The sequence below is a fragment of the Thalia democratica genome, chromosome 8 (assembly GCF_965202585.1).
Source record: "Thalia democratica chromosome 8, ktThaDemo2.hap1.1, whole genome shotgun sequence".
NCBI lineage: Eukaryota > Metazoa > Chordata > Thaliacea > Salpida > Salpidae > Thalia > Thalia democratica.
This window is the reverse complement of record NC_139172.1, coordinates 30,592,877-30,600,231: the sequence shown is the minus strand read 5'-3', so window position 1 is coordinate 30,600,231 and position 7,355 is coordinate 30,592,877.

The following is a 7,355-nucleotide window of genomic DNA, read 5'->3' as shown; positions in this document are numbered from 1 at the left end:
AATGAAGGGGATTTTTAGCGTCTTCAAATTTTTTACAAATTAGGTCTTTTTTATTAATAGTTTTTTTTTATAAGTTTTTTAAATGAAGCTAATAGACCAAAGTTGATGTTTTAATTTTAATTATTTCGCGAATCTATTTTAATTACTTTTTCTACACACTTTTGATTAGCTCACTCCAAAAAATTTTTCTACATACATTTTTCGGTTTGTGAGCAAACTCCAAACCTTTCTTGGCCTTATCGTTTTTATTAATTACTTTTTTCTAACGTTCTTTCAAACAATTATGTTTTATTTAAGAATTTTACGTACAGCTTTTTTGATAAATCTTCATTTTTGATTAACAACTCCCGTTGCAGCTATCGAGTTCAAAATATTAAAATTAACAAAAGTACGCTTACAACTTTTCTTTCCGATAAACGTTTCTTGATCGATAATAAATCGTGCTGCTAATTGAAAGTGTTGTTTTGACATCCATTCTTTTTTGTTTAAATTACCTTTTCTCAATAAGCGTTCAAAATAAACTTTATTGAATCGAGTGTGTTTCAGATCATATTAATTCTAGTTTAACAATTCAAAGTGTTTAGGTAACACGTTTTTTTTTAAATTTAAATCTTGTTGAAAACTAAACATTAATAAAGTATGTTTTAGTGTCTATACAAAAGTTATAACTGCTAGACCAATTGTTGATATATTAAAAAATTAATTGTAAACTTATTAAGTAACATATTTAAACACTTATCACATGATGACGTTGTCATCTTATTTTATTCAGATCTTAAAATCCCTCATAAAATTACATGCTTTTCAGAATAATTACCTTTGATCGAACCTATTTTTAGCTTAAGATTGAAAATGTAACTTTTATAGTTTAAATATAACTTTTAATAGTTTTACATCAAAATTCATAATATTCTATCAGTTAGACAATTTTCTGTACTGCATGTACGTAAAATGATTTTCAAATTTTTTTAAGAATTACCAGGATAACAGAACGTAAAAAAACTTTTGCTTTTTACTGTACATAATAAAATAATTTTATGCAAGACATTTATATCATTAGACATGTATAGCAAGAAACAGTCTCAGAAGGAAAATCAATAAAAGAAAAGCTGCCATATTTGTTCATCCGTGAAGCAAAACAGTACTTGTGGTGAGATTTCTTCAATTATGGCAATTCTGTATCACTATTGTAAAAGTTTGTTACTTGAATTACGCTTATAAAGATTTTAAAACAACAACCGAAATACTTGAAGTAGTTTAGTTAGTATTGTGCTAGAGATCACAATAGCAATAAGTTCCTTGTACGTTTTTAATCCCACTTAATTGACTTGGTTTTCATAACACATAACTTAATTTTAAGTATCACTAACAATTTATTTAGAAATATGTGCTTACATATCTAGTTTATTGGTAAAACATCATACTATTTTAGCACTTTTCAAAAAATTTTAATCATCACAATTTACCTCTCGAAATAAAAGCAAATATTAAACTTTTCAATTAACGAAATATCACTTAATTTTGTCCATTAACATTTTATTGCCTACTTAGCAGTTAAAATTTTTGAAAAGAAGGAGGTATCGTGACTTAGAAATAACTTTATCTGCTGTATAAACATTATACTGTATATTTCTGTCAATAAGTGTGAAGGTGTCTTTTAGAACATAGAAAGAAGAATGTTTTAAGACTAAAGTTCAAAAGTTTTGCAGAGTTTCTCCAAAATAAAGTTAAATGGAATGTCTTACTTATCACTTAAGGCGGTCTCAAAATTTTTAATTACATTATATCGAAACCAGATAAAACAAATTTGTTCAAGTTCTCCAAAAAAATACTAAGTAATTTAAAAGTGACAACGATTTGATCATTTCTAAATCTGATAAAGGTATTTTCGTGTGTGAAAATGAACAAATCTGATTATAAAAAATGTCTATTTTAGTTGGGTATTGGGTTTACAAGAATATTTAAACTATCATGTTGAATATTTAAATAAAGTTGAAAATACTAGAAAAAATAGTAATTAGTTTAAGTTTAGTTAAACTGTTAGGATCTATTAAGGGTTGCCAGAAAAACTTGGTTTTGAGAAATTTTGAAAAAAAATCTTGAAAATATGGAAGTTTAAATTATTTTTACATGTAAAGTAACGAAATTTCAAAACAAAATGTTTTGATGATAATGAAGAGTTTTTTTTTATTTAATTTCAAATTAAACTAAGAATAGACCAAAAGTATTGTTTTTTAAAAACCTGGAAGAAATTAAGCAAATCTGAAATTTACATGAAACCCTGTCTGTTACTCCACATCTGTAAGGATTCCCTAGAATTAATAGGAAATATGTTCCAGTTTGACTTATTTTATCAATTGTTAGCTCAGTACAACAAAAATTGAAAAAAATAATTGAAATTTAGTCTGAAACAGTTTTCCACATATGATTTGTTTCTAACTTTACAAGACTTAATATATAACGAAGTACCGATTTAATGTTAGTAAAAGACTCAGTACTTCAGTAGTATCAAGATTACGTATTAAATTAAAAAAGTTATCATTTAGCTTTTGCTTAAAGATTGAAAGTTAATTTTTTGCAACATTAAATAAAATTGTATTTAATCTCTTGAAAAAATAAATATTCTTGAATTTCGGTATTTATTATTTTAATTATTCAGGCTGATTGTGAAGGTAATATCAAAGAAGCCTATAAAAATTGGGTTGTTTTTATTTGGAAAACTAATACCAAAGTCCGAGTTAAAATTAAAAATACAACTTGACAATTATTTTTCAACCTTAGTTTTATTGGGTTTATTAAAAAATCCACACCCGGTTTTATATTTTTTTAAATAAAAATAAAATTTTACTTATTTCTCAACTTGTTTTCATGGCAGGTCATTTTACCACGGTTGTCTGATTAGTAGTTAAAAAAACCTAAATGTAGTGGTAAGAATGCACTAAGTATAGTTTCAACCAAATGAAAACTGTAAGTTAATATAGATGTTGCGAAAATTCGTTATTTTAATAGTAAAAATATCTGACACCTGATCGAATACTATTGAAATAGTATTAAAACAATTAAGCTGTGTGGATTTAAACTTCTAAAACAGTAGTAAATTTGTACTTCAGATAACTCTAGTAATAACTTTTTGAGTTCCTATTTAAATATTAGAATAGTTTGAAAACATCAACACTGTGCTTCAAAAAAAAAAACTTAAAATGTAAAGAATAGTAAAAAAACTAAAAGGTAGAACAACTTTCAGGCTTTAATACTACTACCAATGATACTAATAACAACATCGAACAAAAGTGATTAAAGTTAAATAGCTGACTGAGTTTTTTCCTTGCTTAAAGAACAACGTTACTTGATTTGTCATGTTGGACATCAACGTGAAGGTCTTATTACTTTCACGTCGATTGCCTTAAAATTGAACTCATTTAAAGTTATTTTTTAAAAAATTTCGTTGTTTTGTTAAATCACAAAACTCATTTCTATAAAAACCACTTTAAATTATAATATTAAACAACCGCTAGTTGACGCATTTCGTTTTGAACTCAATATAGAATCAACCACCGATCACGCCGAGTTTTCATGCCTTAATCAGCATGTTACATCATACAATCATGTCTTGACCAGGTGATGTTATGTAAGAAAAGCGTATAAAAAGAGCCGAGCGAACGAGAAGGCAGATCATTTGGATTTCAACGTTAACAAGAAGCACCACTACGCCAGTTTCAGTCCGAAGCGACAGTCGCCATTTTGAAATTACAACGTCAATCGAAGATCTCAAATCTTATCTCATTACGTCACAATCAGTGATTGTGGCCGCACAAGCACTTCAAATTAATCATTCAAAGCGTTTTTTTGAGTGATTCTAATTTAATTACTTCAACGAGGCGCATAGCTCAAATTGAGGTTTGCGTGTCTTTAATTTCATAACTTATAAATATCGGGGCGTCAAACTCGACTTGAGTTTGTAACTTGCTTTAGAATTATAGCGTATAGCTAAGTCATTTGATAGATAATTCCTAACGAAACCATTGCGAGTGGTATTGTTCTGATTAAGTCTTTGTTCAGCAACCCAACACTCAAAATAGTGTACATTTATTTTGTAAATATTTCTTGTGTAAATTAAAATTTTATTTCGCTTATCGCACGATCACAATTCAACGACCACGACCAAGAGAACGTGCCCAGCCCAACCCTTCGAGGTAAACCATCAACGGAGTCTGAGCAAAACAACCACTCGTCACACCGCAGTGAAACAGAGCAGGAAGCATATTTCTGCTCATTTTCCTAATTTAGCTGAACTTTGCAGTTATTTGTGTGTTACTTGTTTTTTTGTATTTTTTGTTGTAAATAATAAACTGAAACTATAAAAAACTCATTGTATCTAATCTAATTAAATGTCCTCTATTGAAAGAACCTTAAAAAAGGTTCTTAAACCCCCAAGAACTCGATCCAGAACCGAAGTACTATCGCAAACCGAGAATACTTCAGAAGAATGCCCCGGAACTACCGCGAATCTAGCTCCTGTTGAGGCTGCTGAACCTGTTACAGGGTTGGCTTCAGAGGAATCTGGGGACGCCGGTAACACCGGGAGCATTAGTCATTTTACTGTCAAATATATAGTTTAAAGATTATTTTAAGATTAAATTAATTTGTTATAATACATAAATACTTGTGCTAAAAATAAATTACTACTTTGAAAAACGAATCAGTTATGTACAATTAAAAATATAGATAAATAACATTTCTTTTTCTAAGTTTTTTTCATACAATATGGATACAGATCTGAATTTTTTAATCAGGACAAACTAAAATATAACTGTATTAACTACAACCACATATTTTAAGTGTGTACACACAATGTATTAAAGGCTATATTTTCAACTTCTTTGCAAGTGTTTTTGATTTCCTTATTACTTTAGACAACTAAATTAAAAATAAGAACAATTTTTGTAATATATATTGTTTATTGAACGACAAAAAAAAAGAACTCAAAATATTTTGTCCTAAGACTTGGTGCACGAAAAAAACCTTTCGGTTATTGAGTCGCACACCATTGATACATTTTAATATCTTGTTGAGGACAACCTACAGTATTAGTGTATTATCTTCAATCTTGTATTTTAAATGTGTACACACAATATATTAAAGGCTATATTTTCAACTTCTTTGCAAGTGTTTTTGACTTCCTTATTACTTTAGACAACTAAATAAAAAAAATCAACTTTTGAAATATATATTGTTTATTGTACGACAAAAAAAAAGAGCACAAAATATTTTGTCCTAAGACTTGGTGCACGAAAAAAGCTTTCGGTTATTGAGTCGCACACCATTGATACATTTTAATATCTTGTTAAGGACAACCTACAGTATTAGTGTATTAACTTCAATCTTGTACTTTAAATGTGTACACACAATATATTAAAGGCTATATTTTCAACTTCTTTGCAAGTGTTTTTGATTTCCTTATTACTTTAGACGTTATACGACGTTAATATATGGGATTCTAGTACATTTACTACAGAGAACATACATTTTTTGGAAAAAAACTCTTTTTTTTCTGTATTGAATGCTAGGTAAGTCGAAGTCGGTGTCAAAATTTAAGTGTATAAATTTTTGCAGCAAAACTTGTTGATTTTTTAATCTTTACGGATAAAGACAAAGCTAAAAGGATGGTTGTATTTTAGAAAACATTAAAACTTACGTTTTTTAATGCTTTTTATAATGAACAATATTTTTGTTTTTATAAAAAAACAGTTCTTAGTTATCTAAAAGCTCTTACATATAGCAACGGGTTAGAAGTTTAATAATCCATACTGAAGTTAAAAAAGAAAAAATATCTCAACAAAATATTTGTTCTAAAACTTTTATTTGACAAGTTAATTTTTTTTTTTGTTATTTTGATAATATAGTTGCTAACAAACATTCACTAGGGTGTTTCTCGTGACTTGTTAAATAAAAATTTTAAAACAAATATTTTTTTTAGATGTTTTTACGCTTAGATCGTTTAGTGTCTTACTTTGACAATTTAGGAGCAAAAAAAATCAAATTTTTCCAACGGCTGGAAAAAGTTTTTATTTATATCAACTCAGCATTAAAACAAAGTTTTTTTTTTTGTTATTTTGATAGTATAGTTGCTAACGAACATTCACGAGGATATTTCTTGTGACTAAGCAGAGTTGATATGAGTAGAACCTCTTTCCAGCCGTTGGAAAAAAATTATGTTTTTTTTGTGCTCCTAAATCGTCAAAGTTAGACACTAAACGATCTAAGCGTAAAAATATCATTTTCAACCGCTATATTCAACACAACGTAAATGATCACAATAAACCTAATAACTAAAATGTTTTTGACTGTGTTTTCTATTAGACAGAAAACCACAGTTATTGGAGAATATACACTCTTTACTTCAGTTGGACTCTTTTCAATTATTGGAAACATTTTGGTAATAGTGGTCATTCGGAAGACTAAAGAATTTAGAAAAAGCCAATATGTTTTTAAAACTTCTATTGCAGTTTCTGATATTGTTTGGGCTTTTATCTTATTGCTGGATGCTAACTAAATTTTCTTCAATCGTTTCATAGCAACTTATGGTCTAGATTGTCTACCTTATAAACATCATGTTGATGCTTTCACTGTTTACAAGAAAAACTTAACAGCTTATGATATTAAACATTATTACTGCGAGCCGTATTTTTTAGAAAACCCAATAGAACTGGTAACTTTTATAACGATATACGTATTGTTAATGAAAATGTCGCTTATTGTTTCTTTAATTTCACTTGCTTTGGCTGCGGCTGATAAATATTTTGCAATTGCACTTCCTTTTAAATTCAAAAAAACTAACACTATTATAATAGCTAAAGTTTTATCAATAGTAATATTGATTTTAAGCGCTTTTAAAACTGTTTTTATAGACTTTTATAGAGCAATAACTTTGAAAAATATGTTTATATTCTTACAACCTTCCTTTAGTAAAAACCCGAACCAGATATCTAAAGCTATATTTTTGATTGTATTACTCGCTTTACTGTGGATATTTACATTGTTAACCCTTATAAGCCTTTACAAAAGCTGTAAAAGATCCTTAAAACTAAATCGTGTGGTTAGAAACAAACTTTTAGCAGAAAAACAAATGTCATTAGTTTTGATTTTTATGGTTGTCGCTTTTACAATAAGTTTGTCACCAACATGAACAATCACACTTTATACTACATACTAAAATTAGACTATGTTGACTGTGAAGCCGTAGAGTTCTACCTTAATGTATATATTTCTCAATACTTTTTGTCAACAAACTCAATTTGGAACATTTTAGTTTACAGTGTTCTTAACAAAAGGTTTCGTTTGGCATTTAAAGCCTT